The sequence below is a fragment of the Loxodonta africana genome, chromosome X (genome assembly GCF_030014295.1).
Source record: "Loxodonta africana isolate mLoxAfr1 chromosome X, mLoxAfr1.hap2, whole genome shotgun sequence".
NCBI classification, from domain to species: Eukaryota; Metazoa; Chordata; class Mammalia; order Proboscidea; family Elephantidae; genus Loxodonta; species Loxodonta africana.
In genome coordinates, this window is record NC_087369.1 from 115,913,198 (window position 1) to 115,926,681 (window position 13,484).

Consider the following 13,484-nt stretch of genomic DNA (forward strand, 5'->3'; position numbering starts at 1 on the left):
GACACTATGCAACAAATTGTTAGGTAGAGCAGAAACACTAAACACATTCTTAGGCCAATTAACTGGGATGTCCCATGAAACCATAACCCTAAACCTCCAAACCAAGGAATCAAATCCCATGAGTTGTTTGGTTGTACATAAGCAACCTCAGCAGCAACTTTTTTTTTTGTCTTTGTTATAAATATATCTATCACACGACTTTTGCCAACTCAACTTCTTACACGTGTACAACTTTTTGACAGCAATTACATTAATTGGCTATGCAAACCTACCCTTAATTAATGTGATTTTTCCATCACCGTAAACCGTAACTCAGCGCTCCATGAGCAATAATCCCCTCTTCCCCCTTCTTCTCAACCCTGGTAATCACTAGTAAAGTTTTATCTCTATATATTCTCCTGTTCTTGTCATTTTTGTATAAGTGAGGTACCTTAGTAATCTAGTGGTGCTAAAACAGAAATACCTCAAATGGGTGGCTTTAACAATCAGAAATTTATTTTCTCACATTTTAGGAGGCTAGAGAAGTCCTAATTCAGGGTGCTGGCTCTAGAGGAATGGTTTCTCTCTCTGTTGGCTCTGGAGGAAGGTCCTTGTCTCTTTTGAGCTTCTGCTCCTGGGCGATCTTCATCTGGCCTGGCATCTCTCTTTCCCCATCTCTGCTCCTCACTTGTTTGTTTAATCTCTTCTATATCCCAAAAGAGATTGATTTAAGACACACCCTACACTAATACTGTCTCATTAACATAACAAAGAAAACCCATCTCCAAGTGGGATTAAAACCACAGGTATAGAGTTTAGGATTTACAACACATATTTTGGGAGGACACAATTTAATTCATAACATGAGGTCATACAATATTTTTTCTTTTGTGTTTGGCTTATTTCACTCAGCATAATGTCTTACAGCTCCATTCATACTGTAGCATGTATCATGACTTCTTTTCTCTTACTGGCTGGGTAGTATTCCATTTTATGTAGGTACACATTTTGTTTATTCATTCATCTGTTGATGGGCATTAAAGCTGTTTCCACCTTTTGGCTACTGTGAATAGTGCAGTAAGGAGCACTGGTGTACAAGTCATGTTAGAGTCTCTGCTTTCAAATCTTTTGGGTATATACCTAGAAGTAGAATTGTTGAGTCATATGGTAGTTCTATTTTTAGTTTTTTGAGGCACTGCCACACTGTTTTTCACAATGGCTGTACAATTTTGCATTCCCACCGACAATGGATGTTGTTGTTGTATGCCATCAGGTCAATTTCGACTCATAGTGGCCCTATAAGACAGAGTAGAATGGCCCATAGGATTTTCTAGTCTGTAATCTTTAAGGCAACAGATTGCCAGGTCTTTTCTCCCATAGCAATGGTTAAGGGTTCCAATTTCCCCACATCCTCACCAACATTAATTATTTTCCTGCAGTCTGTTTTTCACACAACATCCAAAGTGATTCAGTTGAAACGTAAGTCAGATCCAGTCATTCCTTTCCTTAAAACCTTCCACTGGCATCCCACTTCACTTTTAGTCATAGCCCAAATCCTTACAATGGACAACAGGACCCTACAGAATATGTCATACCCTCGACCTTCAACATTTTCTTTGAATCCCTTTCCTGTTACTCTCTCCTCACTCCACTTCAGCCACACTGGTCTCCATACTATTTCTCTAACAAGCAGCAACCATACAGAACACGTACTTTAAAATAGATTCTAAATGGCTATAAAAGTAGTAGTCAAAAAACAAGCCACTGCAATAAGCTCAGTGTGCTTTGTACACTTGGCTTATTAAGTCTGGAACACTTCCCATTCTTGTTTCGTAAGCCTCACTTAACCCATTAATCCAGTCAGCAAATATTTACTGAGAGCCTACTATGTTCCAGACACTGTCATATATGCTTGGGATATATCTGTGAACAAAACAGACCAAAATTTCTACCCTAGCATAGTTTCTATTCTATGAAGGGAGAGAAAGTCATAATAAGTAAATTTATGAAGAATGTTACAAGGTGATAATGCTATAGAAAAAAATATAGAGCGGGATGAGCGGTGCAGAGTGTGTGCATGTGTCATGCATGTGTCCATGCTGTGTGTGCACAGTTTCACTGTTGTTCCTTGCCACTATGTCATATTTGGATTTGACATATTTCTTGAGTTGTGTTTTGTACACGTCATAGATTCTATCTACATGGCAACATTCTGGCTTCTGGCATGGTTCTCTCATAATTTGTCTGTTACATGTGGTGATCTTCCTGCACTTTTCAGCACAACCTTGTCTCTGTCCCTTGAATTTACTTACTCATTCCATTACTTTAACATCTAATGTATTTATTTCCCTGCCCTCTGGGCCATTGATAGAAATTATGGCTGGCACCTTAAGAATTTGTTGATGATCTTCTACTACAACCACTTCTCCCTTCCTATTTGGTCTTCCCTCTTGTTTATGCCTCAGGCCTGCCCATGGCAGTTAGTGACACCCACATGCATTCCTTAAGCCCAAAAGTTTGATTGAAACTGCCAGAGTCAGAAACGAATTATTGACCTGCAAGGGATTAGACATGGTGAGTCAACTGGTAATTTTCTTAGCAATATGTCCAAGTCCCATAAAAACCGAAAAACCAAACCCAGTGCCGTCGAATTGATCCCAACTCATAGCGACACTATAGGACAGAGTAGACACTATAGGACAGAGTAGAACTGCCCTGTAGAGTTTCCAAGGAGCGCCTGGTGGATTCGAACTGCCGACCCTTTGGTTAGCAGCCATAGCACTTAACCACTATGCCACCAGGGTTTCCAAGTCTCATAAGAACCAGTGTATTTAGGTTTGTATTAGTCCATCTCTGACCCAGAAGATGTCCACATATCCTGGGTAGCTCTGGGCTGCCTTGATTTCTCAATTCTGAGATTTTGTCTGACTGTGGGACAATGTTTTTGATTCCTCCTAACAAGCAAAACTGTATTTCTTAATCTACTGAACAGTCTGACTGTCCAGATAGGAGGAATTTAATTGACTTACCTATTCAGGAAAAATACAGGTCCACTAAGAACTTTTCACTTTTGTCTCCTCAAAAGTCTGATTTTCTCCTAGCCCAACCATGTTCACAGGGGATTTAAGAGGATTAATTAGTGCTTGAAAAGCACCTTTATAGATGAAAAGTAGCTAAGTACTAAGATAATCTTTTAAAACTCTGGGTGTTTGCCTTTTTTATTCATATTACAGTTCTAATTTCGTACTTTTTCATAATGTCACCAGATTGTAGCTGAGCCCCCAAAATAGACAGGTACTAGGACTAAAACTGTTGTATGATCCAATATGCAAAATAGCTCTAGGAAAGGAAAGCTGAAATTGACTTGATTGTAGCAATGGCCTATTCTTTTAAAATGATTCTTGTTTATTCAATGTTATCACAGTTTTTTAGGGATTTGGAAATGAAAGCATTTTGTATTTGGTGTAGTGCGAAAAAGGCTATTTATGTAACAGTCATCGCAGATTAGCTATAATGCCATAAGAAAGTTTGTTTCAAAACTCTGACTTGGAATTTGAGTTTAGCTACAGGTCAGATTAATTTTCATGAAAATCTTGGTATTTTCATTCCTCTTCCTCCTTCCTTAAACTTTTCATTAGATTTTCACAAATAAAGCTTAACAGGTTGTGACAAGATATTTCTCTTCCAAGACTGATTTAAAACTATTTATTTGGATTTCTAACCAAGTGTCTCTGAGACAAACAAGTCAAAATCTTAAACCTACAGGCAATGCAGAAACACCATTGAAATGTAATGATTTCCTATTTCACCTTTCCCAAATATCTTGCAAAAAAAAAAAAAAAACAGTAAAAGCTAGTAATATGAGCTGAAGCTACCAAATTTTGAAACAGGCAAGTTACTGAAAGGTGGCTGAAAATTATGTGGGTGTGTTATTGTTTCTAACTTCGAACAAGTTTCAACTTTGAGACCTACTCTATAATTAGCACATAGACTCTATAAAAAAATTTGTTAGTTTGCTGCATTTCCCTGAGCAGAGTGAGGATCTACTGTTTTCAGTCATGTAGATAATGATTACCTGATGGACTTTTGGACTAGCTCTGTGCATTAAAACATTAAGGAAGCCAAAAATTTGACTGCCCTCTCATATTAATTTATTAATTTTATAAATCTTTTTTTTTGGAAATAGTGCTTTCCTTGTTTTTATCCTTTTAGGAATTGTGTAGTATAGTCTATGAAAGTTTAAGTGAAGAAAATTGGTATATTATATCACAAACAAAGATGTATATATTAAATTCAGATGTAGGTTTCCAAACTATCAATACACACGAAAATGAGTTGAACATTTATACTGTAAATAGTCTTATGAATAAGCTCTTCAATAAAAGAAGTGTTGTGTGCATTTTGTCAGTTAAAGGAACTAGAATAAATGCATGAGCAGAACTGGAATATCAGACAAGCTGTTTTTTATGGAAAAAAAATCCGAAAATAATCACCAATGATTTTCATGGGTGAACTGAGTGGGTATCCTCTAGAAAAGTGTTTATCTCCATGAAAACAATAGTATGTTCACATCCTTTGATGCTTACATATTAAATCAATGGACTTAACGGTCAGGTGTGCTATTGGCTAGAAAGTATTTAAGAAGTGAAGAGCTAATTGTAAGAATAAATGACTTTCAGTGTGTAAAAAAAGTGAATAAGGAGGTACCACAATCCTACGTATGACTAGTGAGGTTTCGGTTACATCAATTTATTAAGAATCAAAAGAGGGATGAATATTAGAACTAGTCAAGATGGGGGGAGGGTTATAAAGCACTCCTGGGTAGCTAAGCAAACGGTATCATTGGGCAACAGATGAGCAATGACAAATACAATTTAAGATTGCTATGTACTAGTAAATGCACACTGGGAAAAAATTAAACTGCTTGCATACTCTGAAAGATTTGGAATTAGTACATCTTTCGGGGGGAACCCTTAAATGTGCACCACAGACATTTCAATGAGATTGTCTGCTGAATGTTCAGCTGTGTCAAAATACTGAGCAAAACATTAAAAAGTATTATGAAACAAGTGAAGAGTTATTCACAAAGATACAATGTTACACCACATACATATACCTAAACTTTGTGACTGCAGAACACAATAAATACAAAAACGATAGAAAGAAAAAGAGAAAGAGAGTCATTTGCCCTTGTTTAGAGCAAACAAATGTCTTTCGAATTTATTTTGTTATCATAAAACATAGTTAAGTATACACTTAGCATTTTAATGTTCCTTAGTGTCATAAAACAAAACAGAAAGGAACCATAGCTCTTCAGTATAAGTACATAAAAAAAACCCCACTGCTGTGGAGTCGATTCCAACTCATAGTGACCCTATAAGACTGAGTAGAACTGCCCCATAGAGTTTCCAAGGAGCGCCTGGCGGATTCAAACTGCCGACCTTTTGGTTAGCAGCTGTAGCACTTAAACACTACGCCACTGGTGTTTCCATAAGTACATAAGGAGGAGAATATTTAATCTGAAGGTGGTACAGGATAGTGTTTACGAGCAGACACACCTAAACTGTAATCCCACTTCATCTATAAAATGGTAATTCCTAGCTCACGGGATTAGCCTGCTGTCTGGCAGGTAGTAAATTTCCAATAAGTGCAAGTTTAAAAGAAATTAGATTCTCTGTCATAGATATTCTAATAGCTTTTATAGATTTCAGTAGGTCGAGTTGAATTGCTTCTAAGTTCATTTAATAAATGTTTGTATTAAATTAGAATAACATGCATTCTGAAAAATACATATATCACAGTATACAGCTCAGTGATTTCTCACAGAATGAAAATAGTTGTGTGACCACAACCCAATTCAAGAAATAAAGCTTTGCAAACTCAAGAAAGCCCTCTCATGTCCTCTTCTCCCACTCATTATCTCTCCTCCTCTCCAAAGGTAACCACTATTTTGACTTCTATTATCATACAGTAGTTTTGCCTGGTTTTGAACTTTATATAATCAGAATCAGAGTATGTAGTCCTTTCTTGTGTGTGTCTGACAGCTTTCATTCAATTTTATGTTTGTGAGATTCATCTATGTTGTTGCCTGTGGTAGTAGTTTGTTTATTTCCATAGCTGTAAAGCATTCAATCGTCCAAATATACCTCTTTTTATTGATCCATTCTCCTGTTGATAAACTTTTTTTTTTTCTGGCCCTGGTGTAATGTGGCTATAAAATTTTCTGTACATGTTTCTTAGTGTATATATGTGTGTATATATGTTGGGTGTGGAATTTCTGGGTTATACGTTAAGCATATATTCAGCTTTAACAGAAACAGAAAAGCAATTTTCCAAAGTGGTTATATGAATTTACACTTCTATTAGCACTGTATGGGAGTTCTATTTGCTACATATCCTCACAGCACTTGCCTTTGATGTTTTTCTTTTCTTTATTTATTTACTTTAAAATTTTTTGTCAGTCTGGTGAGTATCATCATTTGCTCTTATTTTTACCACCTGCACAGGAAAAACATGGTGGGAGTCTGATTATCCAGGCCAAGCAAAAAGAAGCACGTTAAGTGGAATTACCTAGATATATCTCTATGCTTATTCCATTTCTCAAACTCAAGTTTTATAATTGAAAGTTTTAAAAGTGAAGCAAAATTTCCTGGTTCTTGGAGGATATCATAAAGATGTGGCAAATATGGGCTTTAGCATCAGAGTAATAAAGGGCCAGGAATTGTAGGAATTTTTTAAAGTATGCAAGCTTTTGCTCAGATGCATCAACTTCTCAATTAAAATGTTTTTATTTTCTTCATTATTAAAGAATGGGAAGCAAATACTGGGAATATGAATCTGAGGCTCTATTTGTTTCCTAACTTATGAGGTGGGGCTGGTCTTTATGTAGATCTAAAACCAGTTGCCCTCTAATTGATTCTGACTCATGGTGATCCCAGGTGTGCAGAGTAGAACTGTTCCACAGGGTTTTCAAGGCCGTGACCTTTCGGAAGCAGATCTCCAGACCTTTCTTCAGAGTGGATTTGAATTGCCAACATTTTGGTTTGTAGCTTAACCTTTTGTGCCACCCAGGCTGCCATTATGTAGATTTACATTGTGAGAATTGAGGGATGTTAAGAGGCTACCTTTGACCTAAATATCTCACCTACCACTGTGTCTTGGTATTTCCTTCTTCCTCTCTGGCTTGAAATGAATCCTGCCTGCTATTCTTTTTTTTTTTTTTTTTGCTTTTCATTTCTAACACATCTAGTATCTTGCCAAATCACTGACACATAAAAGGTATTCAATAATTGTTGATGAATTGTTGATCTTGATTTAATTTTTTTGAAAAGGATAAACCATCCTCACCATCTAAAAAAAAAAAAAAGTTGAGTCCTCTTTTTTTCTACTTCTCAAGCTTGTCAAAGTTGAATTCTTAAAGCCTGACTATCTCACAACTCTGTTTCAAACTATTTTGTTTATTTTGTTTATTACAAGGGCAAATAACATGAGTTTGAAATAAACAGTTTTTCAAAGTATGCTGACAATCCAGCTGCTTTTGAGTTCACTGATGTTGCAGTTAAACATACTCCTCAAATGGGCTCATTTTCATACGTGGGCTAAAAAATACACATATAAATGAAACTTATTCATATCTTTTATTTAGTGTTTCTCCTAGCAGATATATCAGAGGGCACTCTAGAGCCTTTAAATAAAATGAAAGCTAAATTACAGGTTATTTCTATGCGTTCAGCTTCATTTCTTATTCTTTTCCTTTCTTTTATACACAGTTCAAGGCATCATTAATTCTTCCAGTACCTTCCTGCTTTCATGCAAAGTGGCAGCATTGGAGCTCTTCTGTCATTATGGCCATTACTTCACCACCTGGTCTGACCCCAAATCACTATAATGCCTTTACAAACATACACCCATCCCATTTCTAGTTTCCTGATTGGTGAACCTTTGATTCCATACCAATATATAACTAACCTGCTTTGGAATTAAAATTGTTTGGGACTCTGCAAAGTACCCTAGGAAATGAAAGGCAGAAACAACAGTTGAGGTAAATCGAAAAAGGATCACACATTTGTATAAAAACCATCTGTGATGAGGTTGTGCTTGGGAAAGAGAAAAGTTAAAAGTAAAATGAGTCCTTGTCCTTCTGGGTATAAGATGAATGTAATCTGGATCAGGAAAAAATTCCCCTTGGGGTATTTTATTGTCCAATCTCAAATAGTGTGGGATTTGTGCTTCTCCTGCTATTGAGCACTGAGTCAGAAAAATGTGAATTAAACAGATGGCTAAAAATACATCTGATGCCTAGGTCTCTAGGCCTTGAAATGATAATTTAGCAAATACTACCCTAGTGCCTGACTTTACTCCAAGGAGTGTTTTATGAATTCGCTTAAGAGCATGACCTACAAACAAAAATAAATAAATTTTGTAAGGTAATCCTTTATTTTCAGGATTTTTTTTAAATGCTGATAAAGCTCAAGCAGCCACAGTTAACAACTTCCAAATCCTATTTCTAGCTCATAAGAACCTAGATATTCCACAAATATCCACCTTTCTCCCCTCATACCAGTATCCTCATGTATCAGAAGAAGTGTTCCATTGTTTAAGAATAGCAGCACATATGTAGCAATGGCAGCTTTTCAAAGTCTTTTAAACTGTTCCCTTTAAATTAGTTTGAGTCAGAAGGCAGTAGCAATAAACCGGATCTTACCAAGATGAAATGAATGATTACCATGCCGTAATCGCTTTGTCCTAATACGGGCTCCAGTTTTACGCAATCAAAGACAGAAATGTGAGCTCAAATCTTTCTTACCGGACTACGTGCCAGCCTACTCTGTCTAAGCTTGGCCTAACAAAACAGAGAACATCTAGATGGAAAAGGACGAAGTAGTTTCAATCCCCTTTACCACTGCCAGGGCTTCTCTTTAGGCTGGATTGAAAGAATGCAGTCCACAGTATTTGTGAAAATATTTTAATGAAACTATCAAGTAAAACTCAAAATTATATCATTACTTAATGGTGCCTGGAGCCTGCCTCTTCCTGCTACCATTATCACAGTAAATTCAGAAAGGTGTAAAACTATGCAGAGCTATGCCAGACACATTAAAATAACATCTGCTAAATGTCTCTTATGGCACATTTCTTTCCTTCTTATTTCGTTCCATTCATCATTTTCTCTTTACCGAGTTTGAACGGGGCTGAAATAGGAAACAAACAAACCAACAAAACATATTACCCCTTTCATTACTACATTTTTCCTTCTTAAAAAAATTTTTTTTTGATGGCATGTGTTTTCAGTATTGGAATGCATGCTTACTAATTGAGGTGTATTTAAATTTTTGATTGGTGATATGGATTTTGAGAAATACGATCTGGCAATACAAGCCAGCAATGAGGCAAGTGGCACTGTGGTGCCACAGATCTGTGGTATGACAATATACCAATGAGAGCTACAGAAATAATTTATTGCAGGCGATTTCCATTAGGTTATTTGGGGAACTTCTGGTTCTCCAAATTTGACACAGAAAAAAACCAAAACGAACCTATCAGGACTCCCTAACTATCACACAGGAAAGCCATAATTATGCTTGCAAGCCTTATCTCACAGAAATAAAAGGAAAAATACAAAAGTTTACAAAATTTAACACATCCAGGAAGCATCACCTAATAGAATGCTCAATCTACACAACAAGGAGGCTCCAACTCTTCTCTGTTGTGCTTCACGCATTTCAAAAGGGACCCGCCTTCATGCTAAATGCTAAATGCATTAGAATCAGAATAACCATTACCTCTGAGGTCCAGAAAACTCTATGGGGCAGCTCTACTCTGTCCTATAGGGTCACAATGAGTCAGAATTGACTCCACAGCACTGGGTTTGGTTTTGGGTTGGTTCTGAGGTCCAGAGGCATAAAAAGTGGCTGATGTACCTTTAACCCAATGGTAACTATAGTTCCTGAAACATAGATGTTTTGATGGTGTTCCTGTTGTTTTCTTTTTTCTAACAGTAATTTAAGAAATATTAAAGGACAGCATAAATTACATAAAGATAAAATATTATCTTGGTCTCAATCTTCTTGGGAATTTTCTGAGAATAATACGTTAATATAAATGTCATCTTTAAGAGTTGAGGCTGTATCATTGCTGGTTCTGAGAGACACTTTTACAATTGACAAAACATATTTCAGTTTGCTTTGGCTATCAGAGTTATCAGAGTTTGGATAATTACTTAACCATCATCTTCTCCTGTAGTCCCTATCTTGCAGAACTATCTGGTCACCCAAAACAAAAACCTGAGGATCATCCTTACGATGTCCTCTTTAAACCCCTACATACAATCTAGGTTTATCCTATTTCCTTGATATACTTTGACTCTCTTCTAGAGACCTGTACTTAGTAATTCCAATCTTGTCTATCAATTCCCATTTCCATTACCTTAGTTTTGATTTTTATTATCTATCGACGGCATTGGGTTTGATCTTATTACTTAGATTATTGTAAATCTCCTAACTAGTCTTCCTACCATCAGTCTCTCCTCTACCTAAACCCTTCTGAATACTCTAATAACGATCTTTCTCAAGCACAAGTATTATTAAATATATATTATTATGTTGTTTAAAAATCCATAAATGTCTCCCCATTGTCTTTAGGATAAAGGTCACACTCCTTATGAGGAACTGGTCTTTACTTACCTCTCCAACCTCATCTCTAGCCACATTCCCTTCATAACTCCAACCAGTTTGGTCTATTTAAAGTTTCTTCACCTTGAAGGCTTCTCGCTCTATGTCTTTGCACATATTATTGTTTCCTACACAGGGAATGCTTTTCTCAAACTCTCTACTACCAAACACCAGTATTCTCCTTCGTTATTCAGAATTGTGTTTAATGGCATGTTAGAAAAATGATGACAGTGGCATAAAGAAAAGTCCAGAGGACATAGAAGTTATATATTATCAGGGACTCGGATGCTTACTATCTTTTCATTTTACCATTACTATAATGAGACTTTTATTCTCATAGCTGCAAGATGGTGGTTCCAGCTCTAGGTTTCATAACTGCATTTCAAGCATGAAGAAAAGGGATAGTGAAGAACCTGCCAGTTGTGTTAGTTTTTATCAGGAAAAAAAAATGACTTTCAGAAAAGTCCTACCTAATAGATTCTTACTTACAGGGTCACTCATATCTCGAATGGTATATGAAGGAGTAAGTAGTTTTTAACTGGACACAGTGTTGTCTCAAAAAATTCAGGATTCTAATCATATGCAAGAAGAATAGATATTGTTTGCCACATCCTTTTACCTAGTTAGCTCCTACAAGATTCAGATCAAGCTTCACCTTTTCTTGGAAGTTTTTCATGACACCACAAGTCTAGGTTTCACAATCGTCCTCATGTGAGAACTCATCCTCTGTGTTCTCAGACTAGTGCCTGGAAAATGGAAGGCACTCAATATATTTGGCTGATTAGATAAATGAATGAACAAATGAAAAATTTTCTCTGTAAATCATTAGTTTAGATATCTTCACCAACTTATAAATTTTCTAAGGCTGATGCTTGTGTTTTATTTACCTCTGTATTTCAGTGTCTGAAATATAGTAATAAATGTTTCCTGAACGAATATGTAACAGAATACATTTTAAGATGAGATTGTATAAGCAAGTGGATATATTCAGTGGGACAGAAAGATTAAGTCTTTTACAAGATTTTATATATATACTCACTGCCCCCCAAAACTTCTCATTTATGATTTAGAGTTACTATTGCAGACCAGATTGACAATAGTAACTCTACATCATAAATGAGAAGTTTAGGGAGGCAATGAGTGTAGGTTATGGTGGTAAAACAATTTGAATAGAAATAGCAAGATTGTTGGCACAAAGTGAAGAATGTAATAAACGTCACTTAACTGTACGCAGAGAAATTGTGCAATAGGTACATGTTTTGCTCTGTATATTTTCACCTAAAATAAATGTTTTTTTAAAAGAGATTTTTCAAAAAGGTACAAACTCATATGCTCTTAAAAATTTTTAAAAACTCTTTTTTTAGAAAGTATTTTGCCTAGAAACATTAAGGGGTGATTAGTATATCAAAATAAAATTTTGTTTTCAAAATTGAAGAAAAAATATTGCAGCTCAGGGGTGGATAATATAAGTAGCAAGTGCTGGGCAGATTTGTCTAAGTTGTGCTACCCCTTATCCCATGCTGTTCTATGTCTTAGGACTACCTAATACCAGCTAAGCACAAGTGAAATGGACATGTGCAATTCTTCCATTCCTATCTTCCTACTCTCATATAAGTTAAATCTTTATTGCGTGCCTGCTTGGTCCTATGCAAGATGGAGCACTATAAACAGGAAACTTACCATCTAGTTGGCTGGAAAAGAGGACAATGCTGTCAGTAATACTTAACAGCTAAAGACTTACATAACAACAACGTATGAGAAATCTAAAGCTCAGTTTAACCATCCAGTGGGAGTTATGCTCTCTAAAGAAAAAAACCCATTGCCATCGAGTCAATTCTGACTCATAGTGACGCTATAGGACAGAGTAGAACTGCCCCATAGAGTTTCCACTCTGGCTCCCCCTTAATAGGAAAGCAAGCCAGCCCAACTTACATGGCTTTTTGCAGTTGAAGAACTCTTAATATCAAATAATGAGATGGTTTCATAAAATATACACCATGACAAATACAAACATTCCCTTCATTGTTCAAATATCACTAAAAAGTATCCCTCCCTCACTTTAAAAAGGTCTAAGTGTTTTTTCAAATAGTGTCTACATTGTACATTTTGTTCTTGAATTTCAAATGCATTCCTAACATAATTTAACAATGAAGAATAATTCAGGAGTCAGTTCTGATACTGTCAGAGGAAACTATTTAAGCTCTGGTTGAAATAAACAATAAGAGGGCTTTGAGAAGTCAAAGCAAAAGTTCTTATATTTCAGATCTTTCCTATTTCTCTCATCCATATTCTCCAACTAAAAAAAAAGTTGCATCTGCCAGTTGGTGGTCTGACCTTAGACCAGGTTCAATTAATTAGCAGATTTCTCCAACTGTCATCTGACCTAATTTGCCTAGGCTGTAACCACATCTCAGTACATTACTGAAGCTGAGACTCAAACCATGACCTTCTTGGTCCACTGAGCTGCAGTGACTCAACAGCTGATCAGATCTACCTTATCTTTCCACTGCGGCCCAAACCTCATTGCTTCTGTCAACAGACGTCAACTTTAACTTCCCAGTCTTTGTTGTTATTGTGTGATGATGAGTTGATTCTGACTCATAGTGACCCTATATGAGAGAGTAGAGCTGCCCCATAGAGTTTCTTACGCTGTAATCTTTGTGGAAGAAGCCCTGGTGGCATTGTGGTTAAGCTTTTGGCTGCTAGCTGAAAGTTTGGTGGTTCAAATCACCGTTCTGTGGGAGAAAGATGCAGCAGTCTGATTCCATAAAGATTTATATCCTTGGAAACCCTACGATGCAGTTCTACTCTGACTTACAGGGTCGCTATGAGTCA